The sequence below is a fragment of the Pieris brassicae genome, chromosome 7, assembly GCF_905147105.1.
Source record: "Pieris brassicae chromosome 7, ilPieBrab1.1, whole genome shotgun sequence".
Taxonomy (NCBI): domain Eukaryota; kingdom Metazoa; phylum Arthropoda; class Insecta; order Lepidoptera; family Pieridae; genus Pieris; species Pieris brassicae.
In genome coordinates, this window is record NC_059671.1 from 12840131 (window position 1) to 12865750 (window position 25620).

A 25620-nucleotide genomic window follows, 5' to 3' on the forward strand; every position below is an offset into this window, starting at 1 on the left:
GTGGCAGTGTCCGACAGATCAACTGAATTTCGCAGGACAAACCCTATCTCCTAAATATAGCACCCGCAATCGATTAATATGTATGCAATAAATACTCCATTCGTATTAAATATCGAAGTATAATTTGAAATGTTTCGACAAGCAAATATTAATTTCAGTCTAAATCATGATAGTTATGACATAAACATATAAACTTAAATTTTGCATAAAGCTTAATAAACATGAATTTACATTCAACTATATATATATATATATGGTCAAGCTCGGTTCTCGAGTTGGTTAATGTGGTGCGTTCTTCGATTCTGCACCACGTGTGGTCCAGCCTAACTAACAATATTTAAAGAAAATATATATCTTTTGATGGGTTCAATTGACTGTTTTTTTTTAATATAGGAGGCAAACGGGCAGGTTCACCTGATATATATAAGACACTCTCAATGCCAGCCTTGTAGAAAAGAGCATACCAAGCTCTTTTCTTAAAGGGCCCTAAGTCGAATTGGTTCGCAAATACCCCAGTACATTGAGAGACGAACGTATTTACTAAGCTAAATTTTCTATCATAATTTTGCCAAGCGCAGAGCCATCAAAAGCCTCGTTCCACAACTGAGCGTTTAAGGCATTTCTTGACGCTACTATGCGGATTCATATACCGAAGTATTTCCAAAAGAATACAACTTAGGGTCCTTTAAGGGTATACTTATTCTGTAAAGACCATACAAGCATTCAGTAATGTAAATTTGTATTACCTAACTGTAACTGTCCGTTTGCTTTCCAATTTATATATATAAGAAAAATAATTAGTTTCGTGCCCGGGTAAACGCACAACTCTGGTTTGAAAGTCATACGCTAAACCTTTAGCCTACAATAAAGGCGAACATAAATGGGATTTCAACCATTAGACTTCCTGCAAAGACTCACTCATTGTACTGTGGAGGAAAGACGTACTAAAGGGAGGATCTTCTACCAGTCTAATCACTGACTGAGTCCGAAGGGTGAGTTGTTATATCCTAAGATAACTTTGTTTGGCGTTCCAGGATCGTCATCCCAATGATAAATGCTTATGCTAGCTCAATTGAATTTCGATTCTACAGAGGCCTTATGTATGACTCAACCCTACGAGGATCCAAACTTTACACAGACTCAGTGCACGCTTATAAGCTCTCAGCTATACTCTTAAATACATACGTACACACACCCATAGTAATTAATTCACGCATACTTTAGGACTTATACGACTTGTGTTTGATTAACTGTAACACTAAGACTACTTACAAAAATTGTTTAAACATGCACCACGTATCACGGAATAATTGTTATAAAATCCACAATACTGTCTAGCGATAGATGAAATTGTAACAACCATATTTCTGTCCTGAAAGCTTTTATTACTAAATCTAGAGCAAATAAAAACAATTGAAAAGCGAATAAAACTGCAATAATAAAGATTTCCTAAAAATATATAAGAAATATAGACGAAGTGACGTTATTACGGAACGAAGATTATGTTACATTGGCAATCGTTTCCCAATCAATTGTTATAACGTATTGTTTAAATATTGCTAAATGTTTTGAAATTTTATAAACAATACAGTGAATGTTGTTTCGGAAACAGGTTTAATATGCTTTTGTAATAAAATATGAATATATTTTATTTGGTACTTGGCTCTGATTAATATAAATGACCCCTTACTGACGTTTCTATATTAAACAGTAATCAAATATGTTTACTGATAATGACAAAATTTGAAAACTATAATCTTTTTATCGGCGCTGGAAAAAAAATTATTGTCACATTCTTCGATTGCGCGTCACATTTTTCGGTTACGTGTCACATTGTTCCGTAACGCGCCATCTTGTTTTTGTTCCTACCAAGGTTAATTCTAAGAGTTTTGAAGACATTAATTACAAAAATATATAATAACGATAAGAGTGATAGTAATAATTCTATAACAATTACTCAAATTCAGGAATAATCTTACTAGTAATAAGGTAAAATGTAATAATTGTATTATTTGTATTCATGTCTAGGACAATAAAAGCCTTTTGTTAAACTTTATGTAATTTAACTATATTAAATCAATTTCTGCAAAGTTGCATATAGAACATCATTTTTCGAAAAATAGGGTCATACAAAAGTTTCACTTCTCACACACTAGTACAAACACACATTATTATTATTTATATAACAGGAGGCTCTGATGTTATGAGATACCACCCATGGGTACTCACCAGAAGGTTCGCGAGTGCGTTGTCTGACTTTTAAAAATTAGTACGCTCCTTTCTTGAAGGACCCTAAGCCTTATTGATTCTGAAATACGAAAAACGCTTACACGTGGAATCACGGACATCGAGGATGATCAAGATGATTTTGATTTAAATCTCATCAAATACAGGTAAAACGTACACTGTCACAGGGACCAAACTTTAAAAAAGTGATTTAATATTTATATTTTTATTATTACTATGTAGGCTGAGAATATTGTAGATACAATAACTTTAACCTCAAAAAAATACTAAATAAAATTACAACTATAATAGATAATATTACCCGATTTTATAAGGTTATTTTTTAATTACTTTAAGATTTGCGCATCATTATATTTATACAAGGTTCTCTTAACTAAGACCGAATGAAATTTAATTATATAAAAAATATATCGATTTTATTAAAGCGAACAAATTCCATCTCCATAATAAACCAACGTTAGTCGAGCAAACCGGCCGTGTAATGAATTGACAGTTAATTACAAGCAATAACACTTGAAATATTTTGCATACATTAACCAATACTTAGAGCGTACTTTACATCGATCTAGTTTCCGTATTCAATATTTATTATTATTTTTATGTAGTAGGAGACAAAGGGGCAGGAGGCTCATCTGATGTTAAGTGATGCCACCGCCCATGGACACTCAAATTGCCAAAAGCCTCGCAAGTGCGTTACCGGCCTTTTAAGAATTGGTATGCTCTTTTCTTAAAGGACCAAGTTGGTTCGGAAATATTTCAGTGGTATTTATTTAGGTAAATAAGAAAAGAAGCGTTGTAACTGCCTTTGTGCATTCAAACTCTTGGTTTGAACCTATGGATATATTATATGCACTGTAAAATGGAAATTTGTATGTAGCCAGCAAATATATGGACTTTATTATACACAATATACAGGATATTTAGGTAAAGTGAAGGCCTTCACACTAGGATTCCCTGTGACTACAATTCCCTAGGACTACAAATCGATCCCGCGTCCCTTAAAGTTATACCGACTTTAACTAAATTATTGTTTTGATTGTAGATCCCTTGATTTTTTATAAGTAAGTACTTACTGATAGTTATACGTCATAAGACTGACTGTCTAGCAGCATACGGTGAGAACTGTGCGGGCTATAAAAGAAGACACAAAAAGAAGCCTTTGAGATGTGGTATTACTGTCGGATGATTTGCATCAGTTGGATCCAAAGAGTGACAAATGTAAATATGGAAAGTCGCATATCTAGGAGACGGTTTGCATCATCGATACCACCTGTTGCAACTAATAGCGATGGACAAAATTCCACCAAGGAGCTGATTAGACTAACGCAAGATTTTCGGCAATTCAGTTGTTAACAGCCTTTAGTAATAAAGTGGCACCTGAAGAAGAGAGCACACACTATAGTATATTCTGTATGTGACTCAATAGGCTCAAACGTGGCCCGAAGAACATATATCTATCGCCAACTCACATTTCCCGAATATTTTATATGGGTTGATGAAAATATTGACGAACATCTGTCAGGAGAAATACCGTTATGATTGTATCTATCGTAATAGTATATAAAATAATATCCTAAGTACATCAAGACATTAATGACGAATTACACGTTCCCGACAAATTCATTAACGTACAGACAAATCGCAATGCATATATTTATTACTTGACGCTAGCATGCTAATTATTATGTGAGAGAATAATGGATGTCTTGACTTTAAGCTTCACGTACACTGGACGAAAATAGTTTAGTACTTTCTAAATATTTCACAAATTAACCAATACAATTGTGTGTATGAACTAAACGTTAAACATTTTCGATTCTACATCAAATCCGATGTTCTTTATGAATATAAATACTCTTGATTTCATTCGTTACAAACATACCTAAAAGCTTATTTTCTTAACATGTAACTTTCCTTATAAAGCCTTAAAAATGTCATCAAAGAATTTTCCTTTTTTATGTGAGGCAAACGAGAAGGTGTTATACCTGATGTTAAGTCATATTGCCGGAAGACTCGCAAGTGTGTTGCTTTTAAGAATTGGTACGCTATTTTCTTGTAGGACCCAAGTCGAATATATTTAGGAAAACATCAGTGGGCAGCTGGTTCCACATAGTGGTGGTAAAAACTGCCGTAAGAACTCCGTTGTGGAACGAGTGAGTTTACTTTAGTGAGCTCTTTATTGATGGCTCAGTTTTTGCGCGATACTAATTTATCTTTGAACTTTGAATACGGAATTCAGTTACGCAAGCTCACCAGCATCTCTGTATTGATCTAAGTATTAGGTTGACAGGTATTCCATACTTAAAACTAACGTCACGCCACGCTCAACGACATTATACGCCGCTCTCTTGCCACCGTCAATATTCCAGGCATTTTGGAGCCAACAGGCGTCGCCAGTGATCATGGCAAGCGGCCGGATGGGATGTCGTTGATACCTTGGAAGGTGGGACGGGCTTTGATATGGGATGCTACTTAAATGGACACGTTTGCCCCGTCTCACCCTCGGACAACCAAAAAGCTGGGGCAGCCGCTGAGCAGGCGGAAAATTACAAACGGCTCAAACATAAGAGTCTTTCCTCCAACTTCAATTTTGTTCCCTTTAGAGTATTACAGTAGTCAATTGCACTAGCGCTAATTAAAGACTTAAGTTGGCGCCTGGTAGATAGTACCGGTGACCACTGAGCTGTTGCTTTCTTCGCCTAACGAATAAGTATCGCAATACAGCGAGGAAGCATGCCAGCGTTAGAAGTACACACAAACTTTTTAAATTTATTTTGTATTACTACTATGTAGGTTTCCAGAATTGTAAATACCAACTGTATATTTGATTGTTGTTTTGCTGCAAAACTAAAAAAAACTGCTTTATATAAACGAATCGGAAATATACAGTCAAGATAAAAAGCGTTACTAAAGCTACTAATGGCCTAAACTATGCTCTAAAGCTTAAATGGAGATAGACAGGGCATGTAGCAAGACTGCAGGCGATCGATGGACTACAAACCGATGGGGAGGCCCTATCGGGAGAGGATACAGCGGAAGACCGCACACGAGAAAGGCGTATGACATTATCAAAACGGCTGTCTCGAGATGAACGCAACTCAACCATGACAGAGATACCTTGGAGGAGGCCTTCACCTGTGGAAGGGTTCATGCAAAGTATTTAGGAAATAGATTTTGCGTAGGAAATTAAAAAAATAGTAAATTTATTAATTAATATTTCATAAAAAGTAAAAGGTTTTTTATTTTATTATTTAAACGAATTTGCCCATTTTCTTTTATACTCAGAGTTAAGAAACGCATTCTACAAATTCTATTGAAAATTCTACTCAACTAAATAGGTATACAAGAGAGAATTAAGATAAAATTATTGAAGTTAACTGGAACGGCGTTACAAATTCGTTATCAACAAGATATTGTTGACATTTTGTGTCCTATTAACCTTTTCTAAGAACTTTCTCTTCCAGCAGAACATTGTAATAGTGTGACTATTTTAAAAGAACGGTGGTATACAGTTCTCTCTTGACACCTTAACGACTCGCACCAATCCTCAAATCCTCGAAGAATTCCCAAAATTACAATCCCAACTTCAATGCGATCTCACAGTTGCGAAATTAGCGGAACTTCATCGACATACAAAAATGACTTAGTACTTTCGAACTAACCAAAGTCGGTCTTACGGTCTTGGTCTGGTATTTAGGAATACCCTCGAACATTAATTATATACGTAATGCTGCAGCTTATATCGAGTATGTATAGATATAATTGTATAGCCATAACTTTGGTCATGAGCATGATCATTTGTCAATCTAATCAAGTAGGTGATCAGCCTCCAGTGTTTAGACACTTGCACTTGCTTGGACTGCAGGCAAGCAGGTTTTCTCTCGAAGTTTTCCTTCACCATTCGAACGAATTTTAAAATAAAGAAAGTCCAATGGTGCACAGCCGGGGATCGAGCCATCGAGCTCAGGGATGAGAGTCATACGCTGAAGCCACGCTATAGATTAGTATATTTATGTGCGTCGACAAGGACATTAGTATTTTACACTTAATACTAACGTGCACTTTTAAAAAATTTGAACACAAGAACAGAATGTCTTTCATTTATTTGAGATAGTAGGGTCATTGGACGCCTTCTTATGTTAAAGATCCTTATAAGTAAATTAGGTTAGACTTAAATTACTTATTAGTCTTAAGTTAGGTTAGATCGTAATGTTCCGTGATATCTCAGTACACAGGTATTAAAAAATCGTAATAACAATATATAAAGCTAAAACATACAACTCATATTGAATGAAATGTATGATTTTATATTTATTTCTACAATATTAAGCAATTAGGCCATAACGTTTTAAGTTTTTTTAGTTAACGCATAGAAGCATAGTACCATGTTGCTTACAACACAAAGAGTGCATTAGGAACAATTTTACTTTTAGTCAACAATCAGCGGAAGCCCATTCGCCCCACATGGCAATACCGCGTGACAGCTTTGCGAAATGATGGTTTAGGGCTGCCATATTACTTTTTTAGGTTTATAAAAATGGACACTTTTTGGTATTTGAAATATAACTATTTTCACGAGTTCTTGATATTTTAACTAACTGGCTTTTTTATAAGAATAATAAGGCTTAAAAGGACGTCGACAGTCTATTTTACAGTAGTGCAGATGATAAATATGTTTTTGTATGAAAAATTCAAAACTCGCTTTGGAAGAGAAATTAACAATTATTTATTATTACAACACTAAGTTTATTATTGTCTTTTGTTAACATATGTTAACAAATGTTTTCTTCACACTAAGTTTAGTTATATGTCATGTTGACAATAAGCTCCGTCATGTTATTTAGAGGAATAGTCTAGATTTAGACCACTCACAAATGAACCGTCACCACACTTTGACAGGAGACGTGACAATTAATAATGACATCTTAAAAATTGTTGCCATTTAAATGAATTAGTTCCAAAATGGCGAGCGCGGTTCTTTATTTTATTAGAGTGTCAACTTACTTTTACCAAATGCACAGGGCATGTTACGTTGTCACAATTTTTTTGCTTTAATCTTTGTATAGAGTTTCTAATCAAGATCTTATAAGTTATGATCTAAATATAAAAGTCGGTCAATTTGGCAGCCCTTGCTTGTTACATCCGACTAGGGAATACAGATGTTTGTAACGATATATTTATGTTTCAAGATGCTTTAAAAATAAGTAAACATTTTTAAAGAATTGTGAACGCAGAAAACAATTTGTTACTACAAATGAAGGTACAAGGTAAGGTACAGGTAAATACAGGAACAATGGGAAAGGAGAGAGATAGAGAGATAATATATATGTTTCCTATTAGTGTGAACTTAAAAATCTTACAACACACACAAAATAATTTAAATAAAATTGAATTGAAAAATTTAGACAATAATAAATTTAGACGACGAGTTTATATATTTGCTATAATCATTTTCTTTATTCGTAAATAATTACGTATTTACAGTGTGTATTCTGTGGACCCATGTAACTTCGTCAATACAAAGAGTGAGTAATGTGCTGCGATATTGCGGGCTACGAGGCTGTGAGGAAGATCCATCAATCTGGTAGGTGCTGCGCCTTCTTAAGCTCTCATGTCATTGTTCACACGTGTATATACTTTTTATAATATCTTATCATAAGTATCTTATTGTACTAATTTAAAGAAGTGTAATGTTTTTAAGCATAAATAAAAAAAAGTTATTAAAAAGTATCTGTTAAGATATTATTTCACTGTTTTTTGTTATATTTTTTTATTTATAAGTCTTTGTATGATACTTACTGAATTAATCTTTTTGTATCTAGGAAACATTCCGTAGATCAAACAAAATGTTGAACAATACCGCGGTATTCATGAGCTAATAGGCCTTTAATTGAGTCTAAAGTATTCAACATTGTTTACTTAAAGGTTAGGCCACAGAATGTATAACTTGAGCTATCGTGAGAATGTGGACAGTGCCGCTAAATGTTATATTGGAAACTACTACGGGACAATTGCAAAATCTATTGTTTTATTAAACTCATAAACGTAAAAAGGCACAGAATATGCCTAGGTTATTTGACAGTAAAAATGCATACTTATTAGGTAATCTGTATAAAATATGGCATTAACAGCGCTATGGACTAGAGTTTGTCTAAATAATAAGTTGTCACAGATTACTTAAGTCAACGGAGACATCGTGTCAGCAATAATGTTTTTGCCCTTCTTATCCTCATATTATATTGTTGAATTTGGTTCGGGACTGTTTTTCATAGATAAATTAATATATTTTTCGTTTAAGAATGATAGTTAACACGTCAAACTTGACGTTTGTTTACGTGTTGCTTGGTATGTCATGGGGACTGGTGCGAGGCCATCTTGCCTAGACAAGCTTTTTGGCGGGTTATCTTATGAGTATAATACTTAACAGAATTAAAAATAACAATTTGTAAAGGTTCTTAGGGCAAGTATGGATATGTAGACTATCATATTATATTCATATTTAAATAAAGTATGAAATTAATTTTACTTTTTGTTTATAAGTTGACCTTATGGTAAGTAATGCCGCCGGCCATGGACACTCATTGGCGACGCACTTACCAGTCTAAGAATTGGTACGCTCTTTTTTTAAAGGATACTAAGTCGAATTGGTTGGGAAATACTTTATATATATATAAGGCTAAAAGGCTATATGGAGAATAACACATTCCATAGACAACATTTTCATCATAATTTTCTTAAGGCAGTTTTTGCCACGCACCACCACTATGTGGAACCAGCTGCTCACTAAAGTATTTCCCAACCAATTCGACTTAGTATCCTTTAAAAAAAGAGCGTACCAATTCTTAGACTGGTAAGTGCGTCGCCAATGAGTGTCCATGGCCGGCGGCATTACTTACCATAAGGTCAACTTATAAACAAAAAGTAAAATTAATTTCATACTTTATTTAAATATGAATATAATATGATAGTCTACATATCCATACTTGCTCCGCTCAACTTTGACATCGAATTTCCTATAGTTTTTATAATTTAATTTTTTTGTTTATGTCTTGTTTGTTATGCTTGACACATTACATACTGTATTTTTTTTCTTTTTGCCCCAATATATTAGTGTGCCAAGCGTTGGTAACCTTCTATAAATAAATTGATAAAATAAATGAGATTCTATTTCATAAATTTTACAGGTAGCTCCAAGTAACCGTTCGTCATGACATTTGAGTATACCAGTAGTAAGAATGGTAAATATGTAAGGAGTTTGCCCCACTAATTAGTATGTATGATTCTCACTTACCCGTGAATAGAGCAAACATGGGACAGTGTTGCAAGTGTTTGATTTCTATATTAATTCGTTTCCAAATATTTTATATTTGTCCACCTTATTTCGTAGGCATGCAGGACAATCTAATTAAAAAGTAAATTTAACGTGATAACAATGTATTATCACAATTTAAATATTATCATATATTGTCTGTCAAAATGTTTAGAGTCTGCGGAAAAATAACTATTGTAGGATTCCACGTCGGAACAGTGACTATAGTGCCACATATTTTTCTTGGCCGGTAAAAGCGTCACTGTGATGGATATAAGTGTGGCCAGTAAATAAAAGTTAACCATTATAAGGGGAATATTTTGAAGTCATACAGGCTAACTTAATGATTGTAATATCTAGAAAATACAGTTCTAGGCTTAAATAATTGTGACACAAACTTAGGAGCAAGTGATATATATAGGTTTTGTTACCTGTACTATTAATATAATATTTAGATACCTACCCATCAGAACCGTTCGATAATTAAACCTTTGTCATTTTAATAAATAATGCAAGTAATAAAAAGTAAAAGTAAATACATTTTAATTTGATTTTTATTAGATGTTGGTAGATACTAAAATTAATTATTGAACGTTCCACAATGGCGACGGTAGTACCAATTTTAGCCGCCGCCCAAGAAAGGTTTGTGGTACTGTAAATTTAGTTTTTATTAATTTATCATATATCGTGTTTTTTCTTCGCGTTCTTTCATTAAAAAGTATAAGGCTTCATGTAAGGTACTATAAAATCAAAACAAAGACTATATTTGGTACAATCTGTGTACGTGACCAAGTGAGATCCTTCGAACAACCTTTGTCATTCGACTGTGAAGGTGAAAATTGCGATTAAAAACTTTCGAAAACTATTTAGCGTTAAAGCGTTTTATATAGAACAGTTTCACAAATTAATGTTCAAGCAAAAACTTACTTACGAATTTCTTTACGACACCATCTCGATGCATTTCCTATCATATACGTACTTTTTTTATTGTTTTCTGTAAAAAATATTATAAATTTTTTTTCGATATTCTACTATATCTTCTACAGTACCAGTGCATTAGGGATATTGAGACCATTATTATCTTAATTTGGTCAGACCACGGGTTGGCGATCAAGTCCTGCCATCACTCCTCATCCCAACACTCTCAACGCCAGAGGACTTGCGAATGCGTTGCCGGCCATTTAAGAATTAGCACGCTCTTTTCTGTTCAATTTTTTTTTTTCACATGGTATGTAAACGCCATGGCTGACTAGCTATTGGATACAAGTTTTGGGCAAGTCAACTACATAATCATTATTTTAACACACTAGGCTCACAAGAAGTAATTTATGAATGATTCTAGACATTACATACACGCAACAGTTATATGTTGGGGAAACATTTTTAAATTATTCTTCGTGTTGAATCACAAATTTCCAAGTTGATTCTCAAATTTCTTTTCACTTCTAACATTCCGTAGAATGGTTAAAATAGAACAGCCAAAATTGTATTCTTCAACAAAATTGAACGTGTAGCTATGCGCGTTGAAGGCGCGTTCGTTTTTGTTTGACGCTATTCACAGAATATTAATTATGGTAAGTTTTGGGCGAGTTACATTATAATCTAACAATTTGAAGCCTTCCTAATGAAACAAATATATATTATAGTAAGGCTTGAAACTGTTACCCACAGAAATAAACATTACACACATTAACAGTATTGTGTATCTCTATATTGCCTAACATCAGGTGAGCCTCCTGAATTTAAGCCCGTTTAAGTACAGGGTCTAAAAATGGGTGCATTGTACAGAAAACGATATTTCTCTTACAGTTTCGCAGAGCTACCAAATTTTTGTAATAATCATTTATTTTTCTCAATTTTTAGATCACATATTTATAGTTAGTAAGAATTTTATTAATTATTAAGTACAAAGCTTGCTGTGTGTAAGGCATACAGTATTTATTATAATGATGGTTGGCAAACCTTATTTAAATTAATACGTAAAATTAAAATTGCAGTTTATTATATTTTATTGCAAAAACCGCGATCGAAATTTCTATTAATATCTAATAAATACTCTTACTTTTAACTTCTATTGACTTCAAGCAAAAAAGTAATGGGTTTTAACAGAAGCAACAAGGTTCTTTCTAACTTTTTTCTGTAAATAACTAGAAAGGAGATCGTGTTGCTAAGCATAGGTAAACTCTTGAAATTTTGGTCGATTCAGGGAATTTCTCAACTTGACGCGAAGTTGGGAACAAGAGATGTGTTGGTGAACGTATTTTATATTGTTACTTTTAGTTCTTTTTAGTATACTGGTGTAGCAGTAGTAAGTTTATAAGTGTAAATGTGTAGAATTTACTACGTCAAGTACTACGTCATCAATAATACGTCAAATGTAAGAGACTAGCTGCACAGAGACTTTCTCTTTTCTATTATGTGTAATTATTTTTTGAATCTTTTCAGTGCCATTACAGAAGCCTTATTTTACACTTGCAAACTAATTTAAACAATCTAATTCCTATTAAACCTACAATAAAAGAATATTTTCAAAAGTATTCATGAAATAGTTAACGATATTTCAAAATTTATTTTTGATGTGATTACGTCACTATACAATAAAATTGAGCTGACGCACAGACAATAAAATAGAGTTGACTGACAGATCTATAGTCTATACCAACTATGGGAATAAGGCCTTCACATGTCATAGACAATAGACAATGCTTCTGTATTAATGTGACGGAACTATGGTATCGGCTTTGGCAGCGTTTTCGCTTTTACAAAGTCACAGTACTATTTTTAATATTCATTTAAATTACATTAAAAACCTAGTTAATTTTTTACTTACAGAATACGCAACAATGCATAAACTTTCAACAAAACAAAAACTAGAGAAAAAATACTATTTGTATTAAGTAAAAACATTTAAATGGGTTTTGGCCTCAGATTACATCCGTTTATTCTATATTTTTTTAAATTGAAGACAATTACTGATCAGCCCTCTGTATCTGACACATGTCACGCTAAATACTTTTATAAAAAGAAAATTCTATTGGTATACAGTCGCGATTTGAACGCAGGACCCATTAGGGTCACACGCTTTATCCACTAGGCCAACACTACAAATACATTATTATCACCTCGACAGACACATTTAAAGAAATTTTTATCGCAGCATACAAAGCTACAAGTGTGTCAAAGATCGATAATACGATGTGATCAAATGGATTAAATAGATAAAATAAAGAATACAAGAACGAAGTTAGCAGATGTTACAATAAAAATTAAAAATCTTAGGTGGAAACAGGCACTTGGCAAGCAAGATAAGCGAAAAAAAGGAAGCCAATTTACAGGATGGATAGAACAGATTAAAGAAACGTTAGGTAAATGACAGAGAGTGGCACAATGCAGACAGAAATGGCGGAATTTGACATAAAGGACACAACAATGACTGGATGTTTTTTTTTTTTAGAATAGAATCTTGCTGTTGGCCTTAAGGGCCTTTACAGCTCAGCTCGGGCTGTTTTGGCGAGCGTAGCTCGGCCAGAATGGCGACTGGATGAGGGCGATACCTGCCCTTTTTGTGCGTCCCGCCCCATTATTATATAAAAAAACACAGATACCGCAATATAATGAGATGATAGAAACGTAAATGTGTATAAGTATCTGAAATAAAAGGCTATTATTATTATATTTTATTGTTCCACTTCCAGGTAAGAACAAAACAATTTATTAGTCATGGTTTACACCTGTTTCATAATACCGACATCAAAGATGAATAATACATAATTGTTTTATGGTCATTTACCATTTAGAGACATCATAAACCCACTATTAGGCGCCATCTTGCGTTGCTTGGTACGAGGAGGTTCCCGACTAATTCTTCCTACGAGGCTATGTGAAACATTTGAAAAGGGAAATATGAAGCCTTTACTCCAGCTCTCTTTGGTTTCAGTTGGCCGTCTCCGGACTGTTGAGTGTCACAGGTGCTAGTCAAATTTTAGGTTTGTATACAGTACCGATGAACACAGAGCTGGTGTTTTCATGAGCATCAATACAGCAAGGAATTTATATTTATTTGTGTGTTATTAATATTATGTTTATGTATGTACAGCTTAGATTGTGTATTATAAATGCTGAAAGGTACTGGACGTGCTCTATAGGAGAAACTAGACACAGTCTGCTTGCTAATCTTTTTCTTTTTGACAAAAGAAAACTTTGACGTAACTCACACACTGTTACATACTGACTGTATGTTAATTTTATTAAATGGTGATGCTATAATAATTTTGCTATCTGCTGCATTGTGTTTTTATTGCACCATGCGCCTATTTTAGTTTAGTATTTAAGTGTTTTTGTATTCAAATATATTTATCAAATGAGCAGTGTTGGTCTAGTGACTTTAGCGTGCGACTCTCATCCCTGAGGTCGTAGGTTGGATTCTCGACTGCGCAGCAATGGCCTTTCTTTCTATGTGCGCATTTCACATTCGCTCAAAACATGGTAAGAAAACCGGCTTGCCTTAGACCCAAAAAAGTCGACGGCGTGTGTTAGACACAGAAGACTGATCAACCTACTTGCCTATTAGATTAACAATCATGATCATGAAACAGATTCAGAAATCTGAGGCCCAGACCTAAAAAGGTTGTAGCGCCACTGATTTATTTTTTATTTTTATATTTATCAAATGAATGTATACAAAATATTCTATTTCAAACGAGTAAGTATGAAGTTTCTTTCCCATTCTCCACATCAAACTATCTTTTGGAAGGAGTAACTAGAGTCATTTTTATTAATATTTTAAACTTATAATTTCGACTCTCAAAAATGCTTAATTGAAATAAATGATTTGACTTGGATAAAATATTTTATTATAAGAAGTTACACACATCAACATACATGAGTATCATGACTTGTGGATTATTTATTATATATTGCATATCATAAACGCGTTTTAAGATTCCACATAAATATAAGCGATCAAACCCAATATGGTGCGTATCGAAAACTAGTAGTACTGTTGTTTTACTAGTTTTTTGTTAGTAATGTACAATTAACCCAAGGTCTTCGTTTGATTATTTAGTTGGCAGTCATTTAAATGAAACTCGTGAATCGGTGTTAATAACTTGAGGCTCTTGTACTGTAACGCAAATTATAAATACAGTTATTTTAAGAGTAAGGTAAAAATTTTGAGGTTGTAATATGAGTAGCGAACATAGGACCAGGAAAGTAGGACCATTAAGCAGGCACTCATGTCTACAATCTAATAATGTCTGGAAGAGATAGGTGTCCTGTGTGAGTTGCTGCAGAAAAAGCGGTATATCCAAGCTTTATCGACTAGTCCAGTAGTGTGTTTTGGAGATCGGCGTTGTGTATAAAAGCGTATTTAAACATATATCCAATTATAAATTGAGTAGACTCAATCGAGATCCTCAAGACGGCGTGGGAATCTTTAAGAGAAGAGAGAAATAAAATCTTTATGAATTATCAAATATAATTCGAAATCAATAAACATCTATGAGTCATAGTCCGCAATAGACAGATTACAATCATTGCAGCCACTCCCCCAGTTCCCACAAAACTGGTCATAGGTAACGAGTAGGTTAATTCCGGTCTAATTAAAAAAACGGGTTCAAACTGGCATCGAAGCATCGGCTAGTTTTTTCTTGTCTGGCCACTGTACTTGGCCACAGAGTATGCATACGCATAGTGTCTATTTGTAATTGTCTATAAAGTACAGTTCTGTTTCTTTTCAGCCAAATCGAAAGATTGTGTATATGTACGCGCTAAATATACCACTTCGCCCAAGCCGAGATCCGGAGGTCCGAGCTACGCTTGCCGAAACAGCCCGGGTTGAACTGTTAAGGCCCTTAAAACCAACAGCGTTATAGAATCTCTATTCAAACAAATGTAAAAATAACCCATAGTTGAGGAACATCACACTTTCCTTCAACATTGGTGACCTTCCATATTAATGACGTCTACGGCGTTAGTAAATTCTTCTTCGTTTGTTATTTGTGTAAAAATATATTTCATGTATACAGGTAATTAGGCCCAAACTTTTCTAGTAAACCAGTGTAATAATTGAGTAACTCCGAGTGGAATTAGAGTTATAGAAAAGAGGTAGGTTTGAACCCCGACTGATCAGGCAATGTTCAATCTATCAGACTTTCTAAGTGCGTATTTAATTTCTTAGACTAACAATCCTGCTTTCAAAGTCTTTAGTTCGTTCGTATTCTGTGACCATCTTCTCCACTCCTCTCCAAATTTTATAAAACTCATAATGAAATAATTTGATGAATGATGAATTAACACTGAAACTTGAATTATTATGTTTATAGTCTATAGAGGCCTTTTTCTCGACTTGGATCGTAATTGCAATTCAATTATCTATTTCATATAAATTTATTTTAATTCATAATGTATGCTGTATGGTAATAATCATGCAAACATCCGCTATGCTGTCATCTATCAAAAGTATGACATTGACTCACTGGAAAATGTATACACTGTAACAAGTTGTTGACAATTGTAGATCAATAATAGAACTGTCTAGGTTTTTGTGATGTCTATTAAAAACATTGTTCAATTATAACATGTATTTGAAACGAGTTCCTATAAGCTATATTTACGATGCGTAACAGTAGTGTTTATGTTGATTAAATTAATATGATAACTATGCATTGTATATTTAAAAAGATCTAAATTTACATTTACAGCGCACTTATCTCTTTCTCTCTGTGTTTATGAATATGCATGTTCGATGTAGTTCTCTTCTTATCCGTAGCGCTGATGATGATGCTCGCACCGACTCTAAGTCTTCGTCAACCGCTGTCTTTGCCGTATTCTGGGCCCCTAGCAACTTTTCGCTGCCGAGGAACCTCGATAAACCAGCAGATCAAGCGTTGCAAATGAAAGGCTATATATAAGTAATGTCCAGATCCTTTTTTAATAAAATTGCTCATTAGTAATATGAATAATACACTTTGATTTGAAGAACTTTTTTCAATGCGGGTGAAAAGAACTGGCTAAAAACTTTTTGGAGCGATTTCATTATGTTATTTAATATCGATGTTACGAGTGGTTTTACTGATTTTAGTAATTGAGAGATTGACGGCTTTAGAATTTGTTTAACTTAAATAATTAATTGATAAGTGATTTAAGGATTTGAGAGTTCACTTTTCGGTTGAAACTATAGTCCCAATTTATTTATTTATATAAGTTCACCAGATCACATATATCAATATATCTACCGTATATGTTACAAACTATCATAAATGTTACAAAAATTATAAAGTAAAGATAAAAATATATCACTTCAAATTTTAGATTATACTAGTAATTTTTTGCTTAATGATAAGCAAAATATAGCGGATTTGGTATCAGTAGGTTATGTATGTACTAACACCGAATTGAATTGATCAGCTCACTTTCGAGGGAATGGTTATTCTAGTCACTAGTAACTTTATTTATAAACCTGTTTACTTGTGTCTGTAGTGCGACAAGCGTCGCATCGTCTTCATAATGGTTTCAAGACAACACAAATAATTTCATTAATTGAATTTCTACCCCCTCACCATAATCGAATATTTAGTATCTCAATAGTACTTACAAGTATTGATGAAACTATGGAGTATTTATTTTTATATTATATTTAGCATCCACGAACATTTAAATGGCGCTGCTTGCCTGAAACAAAAATAATTTTAATCAAATAAAACTGTAGAAGAATAATACTAGAACCGCGTCAATAGATGGCGTTACAAGACCACATTACAAAGCTCTAATCATAATGTCAAATTGTTATCTGTCATCTTGACGTGTCCGAAACGTCACTCGAAATTTAATACGTATAAATAAAATTTCCGCGGGTTTTTAGGTTTTGTTTCTTAAATCAGTACTAACAAGTAAAAATATATACTAATTATATATGTAATAATTACCACAGATTATATACTTGATTGATTAACAATTATTAGACTCCACAGGTGTTGCGTATTCGCAATATTGTCGATATTTTAATGTAGGATTGAGAAGATTAGGTTGCAAAACTAAATCTCAAAATGATTGAAACAAAAAGCGTCGGCAGTGCAAATATGTAAATTTTGCATGCTTATTCCACGGATTAAATCGCAAACTACCACAGATGTTCCCACGCAGTGGAAGCACTCAAATTAAGATAATGAACAAGATTTTAAAACGCCTATGCGGATAGGAAATTTCTTCCGCAATAAATATAATACTCGTTCTAGCCCCGCGGTTACTTGACCGACAGTAGTTACTGAGATAGTACAGAACAAACAAACTGGTTAGCTTAATCAGTGTAATATCAAAACTGTAAAGAACTTATGACTAACTAGCGAAATCTTTTAGTTAAACACTTTATAAGTTAAAGCTTAATATAGGTAGCAACCTACACGTTAGGCCATTTAACAACAGATATAGCTTACTTCCGCCGGAAGTTAAAGTGATTAAGGTACCGTTTTTGCAATGAGATAAGGCATGGCGGTAAAAATATATTTTCACTTATTCTTTACAACGGTTAATGATCTTTTGACAATACTAAAGTTTTTTAGAAGTTATATATACAAGTGTTACCCAATTCTTTATAAAAATATAGCTTTTAATAGGAAAACATCGTTAGAAATTGATAAATAAATGATAAAAGAAAACGATTTCGATAATGATCATTACCATCAAGGGGAAAGAGAAATACCAATCAGGCGATAGAAGTACGACCTAAAAAGTCGTAGATCGGTAGGTAAGTCACGTAGATCCTAAAATTAATAAATTCTGTCCAACAGTTTCGTTATAGTGTTCCGAACGGTATGTTTAATTAAGATTATATAATTTAAAACTGTTTACTTTACTAGGGTTGCCTGGAAAAGATCGCTTGTTAGCGATAAGGCCGCCTGTTGCTTTATAAAATTTATGTTATGTTATCTGAATGTATATCTATATACCATGTGTGGGTTTTGGCCCCAGATTGCATCCGTATCTATGATTTTATAGACAAGTAGGTGATCAGAATGCTGTGCCTGCGTCTATTATTGGGTTTGAGACGTGCAGGTTTGCTTACGATGGCAAATATCAGGAATCACATGGAAAGAAAATTTCAGTCTAACCGTGAGTTGATCTCGCGACCTAAGGGTTGAAAGAACAAGAAATACAAAGAAACTTTATAATTAATGAAATTACATATATGTATACAAAGTTTATTTAAGTATGAGTTGGTTATCAAAACAATAACTTATAACTGACATTTGACATTATCTAAGAACGTCTAACATCAAAACAATCTAAGACTTTCGCAAGTATAATGATACTTTATTGCGTAGTTTTTCTAATCGACTCTTAAAATTCTAAGAACACCTCAAATCTCAAGGGTCTACGTTTAACACTCAATTCACGAGTCACTTACACTGACTGAGGGCAATGACCGCTGCTTTATGATTCTCGATACTTTATAGTCTATGATGTTTTGGTTCCAATTTAATTTTTCACACAGATTGTGAAATTGCATATTATTAGTTGTTTAATTAACGAAATTAATTAAGTATATACCTAACTATTTTAACGATAATGTTTTAAATTAAATACTTAAATAATAGTTAAAATTATAATAAACTGAAATGAAAATAGTTTCAGTGTTTTTTTAGTATGATAATGAAATCTTGAAATTTAAGAGAAAATAATCGGAACCTTCCATCATCCATCATGTAACTTATAATTTCAAAGAAATTAAAAAAAAGTGAAATTATACTGAGATTAAAGTTTGAGATAATATTTTTTCCGGTCAGATATATACTTTTAATTATTAATAAGTTATACGTTTCCTGTACCAGTTTTGTCAAAATTAGCGTGTGAATTTATTCCGTATTTATGACACGGTGACTCACGAGACAATAAGAATACATCTGTTTAATATAATTATACATCTACAATTATTACAATTATTAATGTCATTATGTGATCAAATAATTCCAGCACTTCCAGCATTTATTTACATATTTGTTCCCACTTGCACTTCGACTGCTGCGTTACATTACTCAACTGGCATAAAAATGATGGGATTTTAAATAGATTTATTAAATGTGATGATAACTGAATCCTGTACGATAATCGGAAGCGCTCATTGCAATAGCTGAACCCAGCCAAACCAGCCATATCGTGCCCAAACAAAACTCCGAAAACGTTACTTGTGAGCGTTTGGTGGACTAGTGCCGGGGTCGATCACTATAACTTTCTTAAACTTCGCTTACAGCAGATGTTTATTGTTGGTGACTGCACACCATGATGTAAAACCTAGCTGCTAAACAACCAAGACTGCTCAATCCCTCTAGGCCACTGCTGCTTCACGACACCGCTAGATACAATGCAGAACAGACTGCTACCAAATTAGATGAACTGCAATTGGATTGTCTAAGACATCCCTACTCCCCGGACCTTGCTCCCACAAATTACGATTTTTGGGATAAAGGGATAAGATGACAAAAGCACATAGACAGCAATGGTATATACTTTTATTTTTATTTTATTTATACTATTTCTTAAATCGTCCCATACAAAACACCAATTTCATATGTAAGGACCTAATATTAAAAATATTTATTTATACACTAAATGCAGACATAATGTTATTGACCGATCTGTCATTTTCATCAGAACATTGACAGTAAAAGACGAATGTAAAATAAGTTATTTAAATACTGTTAAATCATTAAATTCTAACACTTGCCCTAACCTGGTTCTGCCTGGCTCTCTCTTGACCTAGACCCTAAGGCTTTAATGAAGGCATTGATATAGTGTAAAGATATTTATCTAGATAAATTAGCTATTGTAAGTTATTTATTAGGTGAAGCAAAGCTTACAAAATTATAACCTTGTATTTGAATTGTGGGAGGATTAACACTTACATTGCCAATACTAATATGGGTAATATATATTTTGTGTGGCAACCCTCTAGGCTACAGCGACTTCGGATGTTTCTAAAATAACATATGAAATACCTTTATTTGTGCTTCGAAATCAATTAACGTTAACGTTAAGATTAACGTTAGGAAGTGAACGTAAAGTGAATGAAATGAGAATTATTCATTTGTCCCACTTATTTTTTCACACAAAAGCCTTACAATGATGATAATCGATGCGATTCATCACTTTTCACTTCAACGAGCTGACAAATCAGCTTCGAACCGCAACAAAAGGTTGCGGTCACTATTTGAGTGTTAACTCTGGGAAAACAGCTTAATGGGTGAGAAAATATAAAACGAAGTCAATCGTTTATAACTGATTTATATATAATAAAAATCTATATATTATTTATACATATTACTAAATATCACTAAGAACGTCAGAAATAAAGAACAAAACCCTTCATCATTGACTGCCAGTTCTCAAGATTGTAGAACGGACAAGAAGAACTGGCAATAAACACTCCCTCACTCTTTTCAATCACATTTGCAATCTCTTCGATCTTGCTCCTCACGTTAAAGCAGTTAATTAAAAATAAAAAAAAACAGTGGTTCTCCAACCTTTTTAGGTAGGCTGGGCCTCAGATTTCCGTATCTGTTACAAGATCATTTGTCGATCTAATAGGCAAGTAGGCAACCTCCTGTGCCTTACACACGCCGTAAACTTTTTGTATCTCCAGTTTCCTTTTGATGTTTTCCTTCACCGTTCGAGTGAATGTCAATAGCACACACACAGAAAATCCATTGGTGCCTGATGATCAAACCCACGACCTGAAGAATTAAATTCGTATGCTAAGTGTGTCAAGCACAGGACACTGATCACCTACTTGCCTATTAGAAATCAGAGGAGAGTGATTTGTTTGATTTTTAGCAATCGTACTTGTTTTTATAAATAAATAAAAAACCTTTTTATTTAATAAACAATTCATAAAATAATTTGTAGGTTATTTAAGGTTTACGCTGTCAACAGTAGAATTCCGAAATACATTTTAAGCCATAACACTCACAATCATAATGTTTCTATCAAGCTCGTAATAATTTTATCTCTCATCTATTCTGACTCACATTGTATCATTAAAATGCAAATCCGGCCATGTTGCCGTCCCCATACGTAACCAACGCACGCGAGCGCTGAATTATTTATTTTTATATTGTATGTATATATATTAATTTAAAATTATATTAATCTTGTAATACAGCGAGACAATGCTGCCTGCATTAAATGTACACTGCCACAGGGACCACACTATTTATATTTGTTTTAATTATTTTTCTTATTATTCATTGTTATAAAAATTGTAAATACTGTGTATTTGATTTTTGTGGTTTTATTTTATATTTGTTATAATTAAACCCAAAGAGCCGACGGCGTGTGTCAGGCACAGGAGGCTGATCACCTTAGGGTTTATAAATCTATAAACCTTAAGGTTTATAATAATTTACCAAAAGAATTAAATCGTCTTCCGACTATTCTTTAAAAATCGATCGTATTACTTTTGGAAAAAATGTATTGTTCAATAAATGATTATTTGCGTGAGAGACTGTAGTTCATATAAATTGAATAACGTATGATATTATATGTACGATACAAATAATATAAGAATTGACCAATTCATATGACTATTATTAGTCAATAGTTAGTAAAATGTAAAACTCCTTTGAAGACAAACTTGCGCGCCATTGTGTGTGGCAGAATATGCGAACTTACTATTGTACCACTTTATACATTTTTGTATCAATTTCTTACAATAAATTATTATTATTATTACTTACCTATTAGATTGCCAAATTATCATGAATATGATAGAGGACAAATCTTTGTTTTTAATTTATTTTATTATTATTTAAGATGTCATGTGGAACATGGTCTAATGGTTGTAGCCAGGTTGTAGTCTTACAAACGTTGTGTAACAACCTTGGCGAAAAGAGTGGCGGAGAGTTTATTGCCAGTTCTTCTCATCGTTCTCATCGTTTTAAATGAAACAGATACATGAATCTGAGGCCCAGGCCCTTATATTGTATCTAATATTTTGCAGTTATTTATAAATGGTGCTTTTCATCGAATAAGTATCGCACAGCGAGGAAATCGATATCCGAAGTTGGTCCACTAACTTTGAAATCAATTTTTCTTTAGTTTTTATAAATTAATTTTTAGTTTAGTTTTTCATTATCTCTTCGTGTTTTAATGTTTGCCTATAGTGCTTAACACATTTAATATTTTATTTATTTTTTCTGGTAACAGTGCCAAGCGTTGACAAGCTTTTGTAAATAAATAAATGAAAAGTAACTGACCACAGTGACAAAACTTATTGTTTTTTTTTAGTTTTCTATTTATCCATTTCTATCATTACTATATACTTCAAGTGTCTCCATCGCGTTTGTTCTTGGGCTTCCACCCAAGGTCTGTTTTGTGCGGGCCATCCTCCTCTCAGCTGCAGCTCTAGGTATTAGGTACGCATATGGTCTCAAGGTGGATGACTAGGAAGTGGATGACGCGGACTAACCAGGATTCTGCCAACACTGCATTTTTTCAGACAATGCTTGCGTCACTCCGTCAGCGATTTCCAAGACCAAAATTAGTTTCTTTAGAACTAAGGTTATTATTCTAGAAAAGTGAACAGTCTTTATGGGCTAGCATAGCAAAATGTTCCATATGTTGGTATGTAGCTACACTAAAACGGAATATTGAGTAAAAAACGGTTCCAGTTATACTACAAGAACGGCAATCCAATTATAATTCCTTTCGAGAAGAAACGTAAATGGAAATTGACTGACATTGATATAGGATTAGGAGAATTTGTATAGAGGAGCAGAAGAACGATATGTAAAATGAAAACGTTGTTTCAAACACAACAGCAACCTGACAGGATATGACGGAGAAATCCGTAAGCATATATGGCTACAGCAGAAACGAGCAAACTGACCAGAATACGCCAAAAACAGGCTCAGAACGATGGTATTTTCCATATGTTTGTACGGATCAGAGTCTTGGTCAATTCGTGCAGCGGACTGAAAATTATAGAGGCATTTGAGATGAGCATAAATAACTAATGAGTCCATTCTCAACCAATCAGATTGTCAACTATCATTTACAAATGGGTGCCTAGTTACTTTAGCTTTATTGCAAGAAGACACCCGAAAAGTCTAGACAAACTTGTAATGGAGGGACGAGTGATGGCATAAAAAGTCGCGGTCTATCGCCTACCCGTTGGTCTGACCAAAAAAGACAATTATGGGTCTCAACATCCCTATTACACTGCTGCTATTGACAAGCTGAGGAGAGAGTGGTGTGGAGACAGCAAGTCGACGTATCTGAATATTAGGGCTTTTCAATACAGTGACAAATAAAGATTAAGAAGGAGAAGATTGTGTGGTTATAGGTTCAGAGTCGTAGCGTGGCGCGAGCTATGACTTCCGTATGTCAAAATTAAAAAATTTTTTACATACGAAACTCATACTTAGCGTAGCTAATACGTTTACGTATCTTACCTTAGGCGGCTCTTTGTTTTGTACACTTTACACTACAATTATAGCACTAAGTCGTATTTAAATAAAAAATATAGGTATGAATAAATTAAAATCTCTTTTATGATATAATATTCAATCCATTTGATCGTTATAAAGCATAGCCGCACGTTAATGTCCGCAGGAAACAGGCGGGAGCGGAAGTGACGTCAGGCGGCGCGCGCGCTGACGCGTGAAGCCCTGTACCTGTTGTAGCCTAAGAGATAGGTACGAATTTTATATATTTTTTTACTTGCTTTAATTTTAAAGGACTAAACATTTGCTTGACTTGGCCGACGTTCAGTATATCGCTAATGTGTGTCTATATCACTAGAACATTATGACACATTAGTGATATAAGGAGTAACCATAAAATATAAAATTTGGACATTTAATGTTGTCCTAATAACACTTGCGAAAAATTAAATACACATGTTGCGGTAGAACAATAATAAAAGTGAAGCAGAATAAGACAGTACATCAACTATTCTTAGATAAAATATTTATTGTAATACAAATATATATCTACGGTACAATTCAGCTTCGAAATATGCCTAACAAATTTATAAATTATTTATGCATAGGAACGTCAAATGCCTTTTTTCCGATTGGATCTATGGATTATTTAAATACTGTGAAGCCTAAAGTAAGCTTAAATAATCGGTCACAGCTAATAAACAAGTGAGTATCGCTGTAGATTTGTATATTAATATAACTAAAGTCGTTTGTGAAGACTTCAGAATAAGATTGAAAATTGCTTTAGTTGATACAAAATAAATATCATTAAAAATTGGGTCATTATCTCTTAAACTCCCACCTGGCGGTATATTTATATTTTTCCTGGGTCTAACGGTTTAAAAGGATCAGTAGCAAGGTGGTTAACATAGTTATAACTTAACTGTAGGAAACGGTTATATTGTTTAAATCTTGATAATTAATGTTTTATAAAATTAACCAATGGCACTACAACCTTTTAGATCTGGGCCTCAAATTTTTGTAACTATGTAATGCTCGTTTGTCAATCTAATAGGCAAGTAGACGATCAGCCTCCTGTACCTGACACACGCCGTCAACTTTTAGTTCTAAGGCAAGCCAATGTTCAATGCGCACTTAGACAGAAAGTCCATTGATGCACAGCAGGGCAGAATCTATGACCTCAGGAATGACATGAGAGCAATCCACTAGGCTATTGATCTTAAGAATATTCTATCCTCCTTAAAAACCAATTATGGGCTGTGAATAGAACTAAACCTGTGTTAAGAATTTCGATACATTAATATTAATAAATCATTTACTTGCAAGAAAGTTACATTTAGATGGATCTCTTATAAAAATCCGCACTATCGGCCATTAGAACAGCAATAAGAACATCAACACAATGTCATAATAATAAGTTAAGCTATTTATTGTTGTCAAACTTATGATCCAAATACTCGCCTGTGATAAAAAGGCAAAGTGCCTTTAAACAACCTTCCCCTTGAAAGCATTACACGGCAGTGATATATAGCGTCTAGGAAGGTGATTAAATAGTTCGTAAAAAAAATTTAAATACGTCGCGATGAAATGCAGTTTATTTTTAACATCTGAAAGCTATCGTATGCATAG

At 33.6% G+C, this 25620-nt stretch overlaps 1 protein-coding gene across 3 annotated transcripts in view; it reads right to left on the bottom strand.

Annotated features, from left to right (window-relative positions):
- Positions 1-25620, bottom strand: part of LOC123712588 (ras association domain-containing protein 10) — a 95023-nt gene that overhangs the window by 33152 nt on the left and 36251 nt on the right. For 2 of the 3 annotated variants that reach the window (XM_045665769.1, XM_045665772.1), the window contains exon 3: positions 17151-17227. The exons of the other annotated variant lie outside the window; for it this stretch is intronic. The gene's annotated coding sequence lies outside the window, so the exon portion shown is untranslated. The remainder of the gene's footprint in view (positions 1-17150; positions 17228-25620) is intronic. 3 annotated transcript variants of the gene reach the window in all.